General features: G+C 35.0%; 1 pseudogene across 1 annotated transcript in view; it reads right to left on the bottom strand.

Moving 5' to 3' along the window:
* Positions 1-910: 910 nt before the first annotated feature.
* Positions 911-14313, bottom strand: part of LOC149533885 (prefoldin subunit 2 pseudogene) — a 75044-nt pseudogene continuing 61641 nt past the window's right edge. Inside the window, exon 2 of the transcript XR_016357303.1 lies at positions 911-1839. The product of XR_016357303.1 is annotated as a prefoldin subunit 2 pseudogene (transcript). The remainder of the gene's footprint in view (positions 1840-14313) is intronic.

Raw genomic sequence — 14313 nt, 5'->3', positions numbered from 1 at the left:
TGTGGCGATGGAATAAGATTATTTGTGAGTCTGATTCCCAGGTGGTGGTGAACATGCTTTCTTCGCAAGAGCTTGAGGATGTTAGTTGGCAGCTGGCCACTGTTGTTAAGCAGATTCTTTTCTTCTCTTCCTCTTTTCAGTTCATTAGGTTCAAGTATATTCCGCGAGAATGGAATAGACCTGCTGATTGTTTAGCCAAATGGGCTTCTAGTCATGATCCGGGTTGGAATATTAGGGATAGGGGGCAACTGTCCTTTGAGATGGTGCAAGAATTTGATGATCTTGTTGCTCAGGATCGAGCTCCTTGTTGAGCTCTCCTTGTTGTATTCCTTTCTGTCTTAATAAATTTTTACCCCTCTTTTTGCAAAAAAAAGAAAAGTGTATCCATGACACTTTTTCTCATTCATTTTAAATTCATTTTTTTATTATACCTGTATTGGAAAAAACACACATATCGCAAAGATCCAATTCCGCTCTTTAGATACTCTTTAGGATCTCCCATTCTTTCTTAGTAAGATCTTTTTGCTTGATACTATAAAAAATGTGGTTTTAAGCGCCAAACTTCCAAAATCAAATTCAATCGTAGGTTCAAAATATAATTGTGGTTTTAAGCCCCAATTTTCTGAAATCCGCTCAACTCTCATTACTCAAAGTTTATCTATTCGTTCCATCTGTGCAGTTAATTAATCTAATTTTTTTTTTTAAAGGGGTTAGTTTTACTTCATTTCATTGTTAAACCATTTGATTTAACTGAGGTCACCTTGGCATTAATACAAAAGGTAACTCCTCCATTATTGCAATACTTATACTACTGAAACAATAATAAATTCAGTCAATAATGCAAACCCTTGATAATCCCACTATAAATTTTGGCACACGGTATCATCCATTCCTAAAGCATACCATAATATGGAAAATTCGTCTTCAATATTGTTTAACCACCTTCAATCAGAGGATGTCTGATCACGCCACATGGTTGTCCAAAGTGGGGTCATTCATCAAATCTATAACAAAATCATCAAAATGTTTAATTTTAAGACTCCCACATAAAAGGTCCTATTTGCTTTATAAGTCGAGCAAAACACGTGTAGGTGATTAATGTGCTGCAAGGTAAACAAAATTATACTGTAAGCTATTCTATACACTTATCGGAGTTCGATTTGTTGATAGCTATAAACTGAGATGAGACTACTTGCCTTATAAATACTATATTTTAACAAGGCACTCAACAAACTTTGTTTTTCAAAAAAGGCTTCTGAAACAAGAAGCAGGGACCTTGGAACAAAAAATAACTACCAAAAACTTTACTAATTGATCCATTGATAAGTTTCATAGCAGACTATCTCTCAGCTCTTACATCCATATGCGACTTCAAGCGGGACCAACAAGAACCCCTTGAGCTGAACCTTCTTTGCGCTCTCCCTCTTTTAGGATCTCATCATCTCCTTTCCTGATCTTGATCTTATATTTAGCCTCATAGTCCATGATCTCTCTTTTCTTTCTCTCCAATGCCTCAGTAAGTCTAGAAATTACTTCCTGCAGACCTTCCTTATTTCTCTGTACAGCAGGCAAAACCTCAGCAATTGTCCTCTTTACCAGGACCCCACCTATCATTCGGTAACAGTGTCTGGATGGATCCAAAGGTTGAATTGCTCCAATAACCAGTGAGTGCTCGCTCAATTCCATCTCCAACTCTGTAATCTTAGTATGAAGCTGGTTGAGCTCTGATCGCAATATAGTCCACTGATTAGCAACTGCTTGCTCATTAATGGGTTCTTCACTACTGGATGTAGCTCGGTCTGCCATTTCTAATACAAAAGACCAGGTCAAGTATAATACCTGCAGATATTCGAAATTGACAACAATTCAAAATTAGAAAAAAAAGCACAACACAGAAGAGAACAAATGACTAACAATTTTTTGTAAGATTAAAGTGGGCACTAAATAAGTATATTTCAGCCTCCAGGAAAATTATTACATCTCAAGAGTCTATTCAATTTTGTAAGGCCATCTCAAAATTCACATATCATTTGCAAAAACATTTTAGTCTTCAGTTATGGTAGAGTCAAAATATACATAGTACGAGCACACGCTCACTCCACATTTAATTCCTCCAAAGCTCTATCATTGAGACCTCAAATTTAATTCCCACACATTAATTACTAATTATTTTGAATTTTAAATAATCATTTTGAACGTCCAGCGTTTAATGCTCTCATCTGGTCATCCTTAAATGTTGGGCCTCCACTCTGTACTCCTGAAAGTTTTCTTGCTAGCAATGACATTTTCTTCCTTTTAACTTTGGATCAATTGCAATAAATGATCATTCACAAGCTGTATCTGAGATTCTTTATCAAGTCAAGCATGGAAACCTTTGCAGTCTCATTTGTTACATTGAGTCATTTTGTATTTCTGAAGTTGTGAAATATAAAAAACCAGTCAGAATTAATCTGTACAACTAAGCAGCCAAACTCCAATCATGACATTTGATGATAGAGTACCTTCAGCTCTATTGATTTTTCTGTCCTCCCGTTCATTTAAAAGCACATTACAAAACATATTGAAAACAAAAACCTGGGCATTGATCCAAATATTGTGCCTTTTGAGAAACATATTGAAAACGAAAACCTGAGCATTGATCCAATATTGTGCCTTTGAGCCTCTGTGGGTTTCCTGCTAGTATATAAGTGTTCTTTTCCTTTAAATTTCAGATATCGATGGTGAAATTCATCCATTACAAACTGTGTCCGAGCTTCATTTCAAAGTCAAAGTTAAAAACCTATGTAGTTCCAACAAGCACACTTCTAAACTCAGTCTTGTCTTTCTAAATTTGTTATATGTAAAAAGCCATTGTCAGAATCTGTGTCACAGAGTTCGCCGAATTTCAGGCATGAAATTCGGATTTGGGTGAACTTCAGATATTTCCATAAAATTCGTTGAAATTCGACCTGTGTTCGTACTGAAAAGGATGGGATTTTTCATCTAGTAAAAAATTTTAAACCAGTGTTTAGGGGTTTGCAATATCATTTTAAGGGTATTTTTTTATCAACTTCAATGCAGCCCGACTTCACTGTAAAAGAGCTGAGTTACACGACAGGAGCAAAGACGAGGAAATACCATTGTTAACATCCGACATGGAAATACCATTGTTAATCGTCTGTTTGAAATACCTTTGTTGATCATCCGACATGGAAAAATTCACGCAGTTGATCGTTTGACAGAGGCAAGATAGGGGCTGAGTCACATGTCTATCATGTCGCGATAACACTTTGTTTCTTTCTGCCGTGTCGGATGATTATAATTTATTTTATGTTTAATATTAATATTATTATATAGTTTTGGGTTTGTGATATTTAGGTTTTTTTTACCATATCATTTATACGTATTATAATGTTTTTGGTTTTTATAATTTTTTAAGAATATTAAATTGTTATAAATTTTATGTTTCATATTAAAATATATTAATAAAAATTTAATCATATAACTTAAATAAAATTTATATTTTATTAATGTGTCAATGTTTTAATAATGATTTTAAAGCTATTTAACAATGTTAACATATATATATATATATATATATTCACAGTGAATTCAACATTGAACTTTTTTCTAATTTTTATGCTTGTCGAATTTCATACGAATTTTATGGTTACCGAACTCGAACTCGAATTCGAATTCGAAACTTGTGACTTAGGTCAGAATTAAGCTATCTAAGTAAAATATCAAACTTTCAAAGCTCCTATCATGATATTTGGTCTTGGAATCCATTCATTTATGTGTCCACTGTCATCCCATAAATCAGTCAAATCATATCAGAAAACACAATGAAAACCAAAGAAATATGAATAGCTTATGGGACCAATATTAGACTAATGAAGTGCTTGATTGAGCATGTGACATGAAGCTTCGACTTGGTCCATCTGCCCATCAGTAGCATAATGCAAATAAAATATGCTTGTCATTTATCTGGTTACATCAATGTTTTCATCACTCCCAGCTTAACCATGGGCCAACCCAATGCACAGATATGTGGAGAGAGTTTCCTTAAACCGATGGAAATACTTGTCAAAAGGCATTGTTGTGAACTTGCAAGTGAACCAATGCTCAAACACAGGCATATTGCCAAAAATTCCTCAATGTCATTGCAGATCTCAAAAAGGTTCTTGTAATGAAGAGAGTATAATCATAAAGTAGAAATGTTACATCCCAATTTAAAATGATCATATAGCCGTTGAAATTCACATGAAGTCAATTGCCAGTTAAAATTTGTTATAATCCTACGAAATGGTAAAATGGTTAGTCGTTATAATTTCATATGAAATTAACATGCTAGTTGATTATTCATCATGAATTCATGGAATCGAAAAGGCAGTTAGCCGTTATGATCATTTATAATTAATAACTTGTTATGGTAATATGATTTAATGGCAGAGAATTTCCTTGCTAGGAGCACGTCAAAGGGGTGGAAGCATTGTCGGAAAAGAATTGAGCACAAAAGCATCACCATCACTTGGCAAATAGGTATGAATCTTGAATCACCATGATTGAGGATCTAGCGACTACATCACAGGATACACACATTAGACACACATGAGATATTGGATAGTCTTTAAAACATTAAACATTTTATCTTAATCAAAGCACATACCTTTAATGGTTTATGGTTGACATTTTAATCACTTCAATATAATACATATAGATGTAAGTGCACATAGATATAAAAATAAGGTGACACCATAGTATTTTTTATACAAGATTATATCTATTAAAATACGTACATTTATATGCGTGTACACCATGAGTGGATAAGAAGATAAAATAATCTTCTAGGTGAAACATATATTTAAATATACATAATAGGTACAACCTTCGATAAACATTAAATATGATGCTATCTTAATAACATGTGTGTGTGTGTGTGTGTGTGTGTGTTGTGCAAGTAAATATATATGTTTATAAATTATCCTTTTGATTAGCAACCTTTGAGTTCTTTTCCATATTTATTTCTTTCTTTATAAAAGGCGGAAATGTACACTCAGCATATGTTATCGGTGATTCAAGAAGACAATTATTCTTCTTCTTTTTTTCTGCTCAAGAGTCACGGCTTCTTGGAAGCCTTTGTTATTTTTGAATGCCTCTTTATTTATGGAAGTCAGGAGAAGCCAAAACATGATTCTTCTGCACGATTTACCTCTGCTCTCCTACATTATCCTTTATTCTACTTTTGCTGCGAGTAAATCAGACAAGTCGTTCTCATATTTACCCTGAGCTCTGCATTGGATTGCTCATGTCAAGAAGAACCGACTACATAGAGTCAAGCCAAGCTCACGATTTCTAGACCAGGTTATGTGGTCAGCCTTTCCATTCATAGATCGCTATATGTTTATAATTGCTTTTGAATTTACAGCAGTAAGGAATGTGTCCATGAAATTCTGTAAATTAGTTTTGAATTGAAATATCGAATAGATATTCGATGAGTCTATTCTTCCCATATTGAGTCAAAGATCAAATGTACAAGATATGTTCATAAATCTCTGTTTTACTAATGAATCAGACTCAAATTATATTTCCTTGCAAGCCCATTAAGATCATTTATTAAGTTGAAAAGACTATGATAAGGCATACTGAAATTTTATAATATTCTTTACACCAGTTGAGGTTCAGCAAAAAAGAGCTGGATTATACTAAGATTTGATCACCTAGGACTCATCCAACTGTATGGCCAAGGAAGAGGGTGAAGAGGTGAGAGAAAAATCTACAAGAATATGAAACAGAATCAGATGTTATACAATAAATATATTATTAAAAGAATCAATTAATAGCTCATACATGTCCACTTAATTTATCTTGTTGTCAAGTTGAGTGGTGGGATTGAGTACTAGGATGCTCAAAGGTTGTCAAGGTGTTCCATGTCTATTTCGGGTATGGAGGGCCTTTCTCAAATGAGATTGTGTGGAGATATTTTAAGAGTTCACGGTTGAGAGGTTAAGCCCCTAACAATGTTTCCCCTCTCTACAAGATGTCGAGACGTGCATCAGGCAATGATAAGTTATGCATTCAAACATTTATTGGTAACAGGAATTTTACTTTTATGATGTTTATTCGAGTAGAAGATAAGATGAATTGAGTTATATCATCGTTTTCAGTTATTCCTTTAAATGAAAGCAACTCTTATCGTCAATGTAATTGGCAACCACTTAGATCGGTTGATCTTCCAACTGGACATGGAATATATCTATATACAGGAGATAGGTTTATCTGATGGATTGATACTTCAGTCTTCTATTTATTTGAATAATGAATATGAGCGTATTTTCCTAACTAAATGTTATTGCCCTAATTGATGCAGTGGTATGTGATGCGCTAAATGATCCAATGGTAAAGATGTCATAATTGATTTAGTGGTATGTGATGCCCTAAATGATCCACTAGTAATTGATGCCCTAATTGATACAGTGGTATTTGATGCCCTAGACAATATGGTGGTATTTGTCATTACGATAAAGTAGTATAGCTATTTGTTCCTTTAGAGGTATTTTATGGACTAACCTGGGTTTTGCAGAAGTATCCCTATACGGTTTTGGATTTTGAGTTCTACGGTATGTAGATTTTAAATTCCTTAGTAAATTCATGGATGGTATCTTCAACTGTTAGTTATGAGATTTCCGTTTAAGTGATTGTAACCATTAATCTCATTCACATGAACATAACTGATATAATTGTCTTCCTATGAATATAAAGTAATAACTGTATTTCTTTGATATACTAGTTGTTAGTTAAGACTTGGGAAAAGTGGTTGTTACAAGAGACTATGTACGGATGTCAAACTTCAAACTAAAGTAGAAAATCAATACAAGCTTGCTCACAGAATGGTCCGCTGATGTCAAAGAAAACCATGGCAAATGATGAAAAGCGATTGACTTACCTAACCTTAAAGAGGAGCAGAGATTTTGTTCATTAAAATAGCTTCACATTATCATTCATTAAAATTAATATAAATTTAGTTGATCATAGTTTAAATTTTAAAATTGCAATACAAAGGTCTACCTAGAAGCTGCCATATGCTTAAGATCACTGTGTTGAAACTCAACATAAACTACCAAATCATGAGCCAAGGAAAGGACTGCAACTCTACAGTATCAACTCTTGCTGTGTCAATTGTAAGACAGCAGGCCTTGCAAATCCCATCTATCAGATTTCTCAAGTCTAGCAAAATTAAGAAAACAAAATTACATAGGAAAAAAATCCTTAATGCATGGAAAATAAGATAGGACATAAAGCGACTTTCCCTGCTCATTTCTCTGACCTGTGCTGATTTTCCACTCTATTCTTACTAAAGAACTTATTTGTTGCTGATAGTTCTTCTAATAGTATTAAATGCAGTTTGATTCTTGGGACTTCTCCATATAGAAGGGGTATTTACAATTTTTATATTAAGATAGTTTAAACTTTAAAGAGCTGAATAACATCAAAACATATCAAGCTGTGTCTGGCTGAGGACTACAGAGCTAAACTGTTTAAACTTTAAAGAGCTGAATAACATCAAAACATATCAAGCTGTGTCTGGCTGAGGACTACAGAGCTAAACTAGTACTTAACCTGCCACTGATCATCTTTACAGAGCTACATGGTCATCAACACCAAAAAGAGGAGATCGACACTGTATACAACTAAGAGATTAAGAAAAATAAGTAAACATGTTCTGCTGCAACATCAGGGGTCCCAAGACCCAACTATATTATTGCTACAGTCAGCCTGGTCTGTCTCATAAACACCAAGAGGAGGATCAATTGCTTGGGGAGTCTCTGCTGCTGCTTCTCAGCAGGGTGCATCGGATCCATGGGTTTTCATAATCACCTCATTCTCTTTATCATTTATGCCTTTGTCTTAATCAGCTGCCTGAGAGTCTCCACTTCTTTTTGGTCTAACATATCACTGTAGGTATTGAAGTAATGGGCTGACTGGATGTCAGCTTTGTAAATAATCCTGTCACCTTCTTCAACTAAGATCATAAACCTGGTCTTGGGAATTTCTAGGATAGAGGATACCTGGGGCATAAGGAAGTAAGACATAAAGTGACTTTTTCCTGCTCAGTTCACTGAACTGTGCTGATTTTTCACTCTACTCTTACTAAAAAACTTATTTGTTGCTGATAGTTCTTCTGGTAGTATTGAATATTGTTTGATTATTGGGACTTCTCTGTATAGGAGGGATATTAATAATTTATATTTAATTTATCATATTTTCGAGCTTTTGGAAGAGGTAAATATTGTAGTTATTTTGTTTACTCCTCTTCATTCTTTCAAAATTTCCAAGTTCCTCCCTTCTCTCATTTTTCCTCTCTTCATGCTGCCTCTTCTCCTCCATGCTTCCTATTCTTTCCATTTCTTGAACCTCAAATCCATAGTTTAAAGAAAAGAAATGAGATATTATGTCTTCTTTAATTAATTTCTTCCTTTTATTCTATAATATATTTAATTCCTAAACCTAGCATTGCTCTTCTCATCTATATATTGTAGGTTTTCATCGAAATGTCAGTGCCAAGAGGAAAATACAGTCGGTGGAAACATAACATTCCAATGATGAAGGGCATGACCTTTGGAACTATGGTCCAGTCAGATAAAACATGGTGCAAGTAATTACTAAAATGCACCAAAATTGTGTTATTGTCGATATCATATTGAAGGGAGTAGCACCCCATTAATTTTTGGACTGCCAACATGAACCATGTAATTAATCAGATGCTGAAGGATATTTGCAAAATGGAATTGATCAAACCAAATGAGCAACATAGGCATAATATCTGTGAATGCATCTACAATCATGATTAGCTCCTTTTTGGCAAGGGAATTTAATTTTAATTAAGATTGTCCCACCCAGTAATGAGCAATGTAACCAATCTTTCCACTCAAAAACTATTGTCAAGGTTGACATTATAAAGCTGATATTAAATTCTGTAAATTATTTGCTAGGATGTCTAATTCATTCCTAAGGGTCCCTGGAACAGCCACGGTATGAACTGGTCTGTAGTTCTGGTCTGGTCCGCAAGTGGGTCTGGACAGGATCCAGCCCTTAGGGGTGGTTCCAACCAGACCACACCCAATTTTGACCCAGGCGGACCAGGCTGGAAAACATTGAACCACAAACTTGTCCCATGTATGGTCAAAGTCAGTGGCTGAGTTTGTTTTTTTTGCAAATAATTATTTTTTGACAACCATTGTTAGGGTTAGAATATGTCTGTGAATAGAAAAATAACTCCCAAAGCCCCTTGACCCCATCTTGGGGCACTGCCCTGTTGTCCTCAATTTTTGTTTCACAAATTGGGGCAACCCTATGCTACTTTCTCATGGATTTGTAGGCATTATCCCTGAATTGTACTCTATGTAGCTTTATCTATGCATTCTTTTGAAGGTTTCCATTGAGTTAAATCCCAAATTGTTTGCTGGTAAGAGTTTTTCTTCTCTGACAGCAAACACTCAATTTTTGGCAAACTTTTGCATCTTTTCTTTGTTTTTCTTTGTGTTGTAAATAAGTTTTTGTCTTGTTTTTGCCTTAGTTTAATAACCCTAGGAATTCCGCTCATTTCGAGCTAACTTAGGTCTGAATCGGAGTTGTCTAGATCAAGTTATAAAGGAAAAGGTGGCATTTTTAAGAACAACTTCATATATTTATGAAAAAACCTCATAAAAGTGGACTTTTTATTGGCAATTACATGATAGCAAATTATATTTAATATTTAAAGTGGATTTTGACATCCATTTTCAATTTTTAACTCATTTTGAGTTGATTTGACCAAAGTTTTTTATGTTTTATGAAAACTAACCTATTTCAAGTCTATTTTCATGTTACTTTATTGAAAACTATAGTTAAATATTAAATTTAATTACATGAAACACTTTAAATACATTTAAGTGGGGTTTATATCGTTCATTAAATATATCAACATGCAAATCACTATATGAAAACCCACTTACAATAAAATATAAGTCTCAGCATCATAAAAGTGGACTTCTTAAATGCAATAACACATTTTCATGTGCATAGTGGGTTTTTAATAAGCTTTTGCATATTTAAATCTTATTAAATTGACTTATGTGGAGATTATGAATCCATTTACACATGTTGTTGCACATATAAGTTCATTTTTAATGCTTTAATGTATTTAAGTGGAGTTTTTCAAACCTATTACATATGCATTTTTAAAATTGTCACTTAAGTGAACTTTTGAAATCAATTTACATGTTTTAAGTGAGTTTTCACTTAAGTAAATGATAAGTGACATTTTTTTACCCTATTGCATAGGTTTTTGGTAAGTAAAAACTCATCTCTATAAGCCAAAACTAGAAGTGGCGATTTTTAACCCCATTACATGTGTCTTTAAAAGCCAAATTGAATGTGTATATGCATGAGAAAACCCCATTTTTCACTTAAAGGTCAAGAGTGGTGATTTTCCATGCAATAACATGTGATTTTAAACATGTTTTTCACTTCTAAAAGTGCATTTAAGCAAGAGTGGCGAATTTAGACCCATTTGCATATCATTTAAACATGCAAATGGCTTCTAAAAATCCGTATTTATGACTTGAAGTACATTACAACTCAAAGTGGCAATATTTCCAGCCATTGCATATATTCTAAACATGTAAATGCAACCAAAAAGTGCATTTTACTTCATAATATGAGACTTTTTGATGGAACACCCAAAGGTAGCAATTGTTAGCCCAAAAAACCATTTTTTGGCTCTCAAAACTTCACTTTCTTGGGCATTTTTCATAAAAAATGGATTTTGGAGCCTTCAAATGCTCATATTTGAGCATTACTTGGTCCTTTTTTATGATCTATAGGTCGTTTTTACCTAAAATCACCCAAAGAACACATTGGGATACTCAAAAATGGAGTTTTTTCATTTTTCTCCATTTCTCAACCCATCTAGGGCACATTTTTGCCCAAAAATGCCCTAGTTTTGAACAATTTGCACCATTAAAACAAGTGTTTGAATCAAGGTAAGTTTGAAAGCATTTCCTATACTTCCTAGCATACATTCAAGTCTTTTATATCAATTGATATGCTTTGAACACCATTTTCCAAATTCTCTGCATATGGTTTTTCTTTAGTCGAAGGTTGTTGCATTTATCCTGCATTTTATCTCTCTAACTTTCTACACTTGTCTAAATTCGAACCTTGACTATTCTTGAGGATTGAATTTCTAAGTCTATATAAGTCTTGTTGCCTTTATCAATTCTAAATCCAAATTCTCTTGGATTGGTTTTAGACTTCTCAAAGATTTGAAAGAGACTTATTCTTTTGTTCTTGGTGAAGAGAGATAAGCTTGCCTTCTATTTTTGTTAAAGCAATTGTATAGTTTTCTTCTTGCTAATTGTTTTTGCAAATCTTTTCATTTCCATCTTTAGATTTGCATTGGTTTTGTATATGTCAAGTTGCTCTTATTCTTCCATCTACTTCTCTAAGTCACATATGCAAAATTTTCATTTACTTGCATATGCAGTTTGGGTAAAATCTTGTTTTAAGGAAAAGGAAAGCTCATCATTTCCCCTCATGAGAATGCAAGTATAAACCCCACCATCATGCATTTCATGAACCTCCACATGGTTGCCCTATGGTTGAAAGTATTTCCCACATTCTTTTTGAATAAAATATCATGAGTTGTGTTGTCACAAAAGCTTGCACCCTTGTCCAAAGTCTTACCTAAGGACAACCTCGTGAAACATGGAAACAACCTCCAAGCTGTGGGACTTGAACTATGAGGTTGAGTCTTCGGAGAAGGCCGGCTTCCTCTACTATTAAGATGCACTTAAACTATTCTTGAAGAGAAACGGGTGAAGCAATAAATGAATGCAACTACCTAATCTATTCTAAAGAGGTGATGCACCAAAATAGGGTGTCCAGACCAATCTCTGCCCATACATGCATAGTGTTATTATTATGACAGTGCAAAGATATATGTATTCAAACTTTGCTTTAATCTATAAACTACACAAAGATCAGACAACCATATGAGTGACACAAGGAAAATGCTTCACTTCTTGTCATTCACGGACCAAAGAGATACAGAGAATGCAGATTACAAACATTCGTAGTACGTCGAAGAGAGGCAAACAAGCTTACACAGTATGACGACGGTTGAAAGAGATAAGGCAAAAAGTCACATAATTCAAAGACAAAAGGGAACTTACATTAGCATGCCAATGCAGTACTAGAGAAAATAAAGAAGATCCGACCCTAAGAAAGAGTACAATATTTGCCTTTATAGTGCAAGCATAACTTGGGTGACTTCCCTCATAAGACAAAAAATCAACCACTAAAATCAAATCTCCAGAGAATAATCACTGCAAAAACTGGAAAGATTTGACTATTGCGTAAAACCATGCATGAAAGGATCACTTCCTCACCAAACAGATCTCGAAAAGGTCAGGAGCAACAGTCATTTAGCCTCTAATTGAATGAATGGATCAACAAACGACGATGGAGTATTTCTTTGCACTTATTAAGCCTAGGGATCAAGGAAAGTGGTTGTAGGGGATTGGAAAGATCGGATTCATCATTCAAGGAACTGCTTCTGCTGCCATAAACTTCTAACTCGATCACAACCCTTGGTCAACTGAGGTTTAACCATTAAGTCTTGCTACGTGGACCAAACATTTCTTACCGTTATGCCACCCTGTCAGTGGTCCAATACTTGTGCCTTGCGTTCAATCACCCACGATCGCAACCTCGCCATCACCTTCCCTTCATAACTATTACTGCCTACGAAACCGTGATCCACTAATCATTGCTGCTTCGTAACCTGCACTTGGCATTCTTTACTAACCACCACGACCTTGCAAAAGTTGAGGTTAGACCATATCTGCATCGTCACCTTCTTAAACTAGTATTACTATCTAACCCTTGCTACCAAGCGAAACAAAGGAAACCGCGACTTCGCAACTCAAACCTTAACCATTCCTTAATTCGCGAAGATCATGTGCTGGCCATAGATCTGGATGATCTAACAGTGCAGGATATGTCTTGAAACACTGAAGATTTGCCTTTTCCGCATCGTCACAACTTAAACCATAGCATGCCAATGTAATCATGTGATCAAGCGAATACAAAGCAAAGCACACCTTCTCCATCTTGACCTTAGTCAACACTTAACTAGCTACGACCATGCAAATCGCATGATTGCGACTTAAAATATTACAAGGCATAACATGAAATAAGGAATATGGCCAATGTTAAATCATTTCACAAGAACCCTAGGCGACCGTTGGGTGAATTATCATTTAAATTTGATTTTCTGGCGAGAGGGCAACTTTGGGCTAACATTTTTGGCGACTTGGGGGGGATGCAAGCCTACTTAGCATATGACCAATGACCATCAAAAAGATCCATTGCGCTATAGAGTCCCTAAAACTATGAAACTCATCAATTTACCACCTCTGCTGCATTCTATACCATAACATGCCTTCTTCCTCTGTAATTTGCAAAAAGCTTAGAACCAGACCCTTTTCCTACAAAACAAAACATGTGCCCATGCACTTCTTTGAAAACAGGAAAGAACAGGAAAGCAAAACTACTCTATGTATATAAATATTGATTTTCATCAGAAACAGGGGTTAAGATATATCCCATTGACTGGAATAGGCAAGACTTCACCATTAGGTTTGCTCAACTGAAAGGCATTAGATTGTTTGCAACTGATAATTACATAGGGGCCACTCCATAAGGCATCAAACTTTGAGTGTCTCCTTGCTTTTGCTCTGTTTGCATCCCACTTAAGCACAAGATTGCCCTCCCTAAAATTTCTAGCCTTAGCCTTATTAACAAAACTCCTCATCTATTGCTGATGTTTTTCTAAGGTTTGTATTGCCTGACCTCTTTTCTCCTCTAGTTCCATCAGATCTATCATTCTTACAAACATAGCCTCATCTTCAATTAATTCCAGGTGATGAGCCAACTCAAGGGCAAGAAACTCCAGTGAGACAGGAAGCCTAGCTTCCTTGCCATAGACTAACATGAAAGGAGAATTTCCTATGGCTCTCTTGGGCATTATTTTGTCAGCCCGCAGGGCAGTTTTCAATTTCTAGTGCCAACACCTTTGACTATCTTCAATAGTTCTCTTGATGATCCTGATCAAATTCTTAATGGATGACTCGGCCAAGCCATTACCCTGAGGGTAATAATTAGAGGATGTGCTCAAGTAAATTCCATGATCAAGTGCCCATGTACAAATCTAAGCTCCTATGAATGATTTAGCATTATTTGAAATAATACTTGAAGGGGCACCAAACCTGGTTACAATTTCATCAAGGA

This window comes from Cupressus sempervirens, chromosome 10 (genome assembly GCF_028749045.1).
Source record: "Cupressus sempervirens isolate cs-2001-9-10 chromosome 10, ASM2874904v1, whole genome shotgun sequence".
NCBI classification, from domain to species: Eukaryota; Viridiplantae; Streptophyta; class Pinopsida; order Cupressales; family Cupressaceae; genus Cupressus; species Cupressus sempervirens.
The sequence above is the reverse complement of the archived record's forward strand: the minus strand, read 5'-3'. Positions and strand labels throughout refer to the sequence as shown.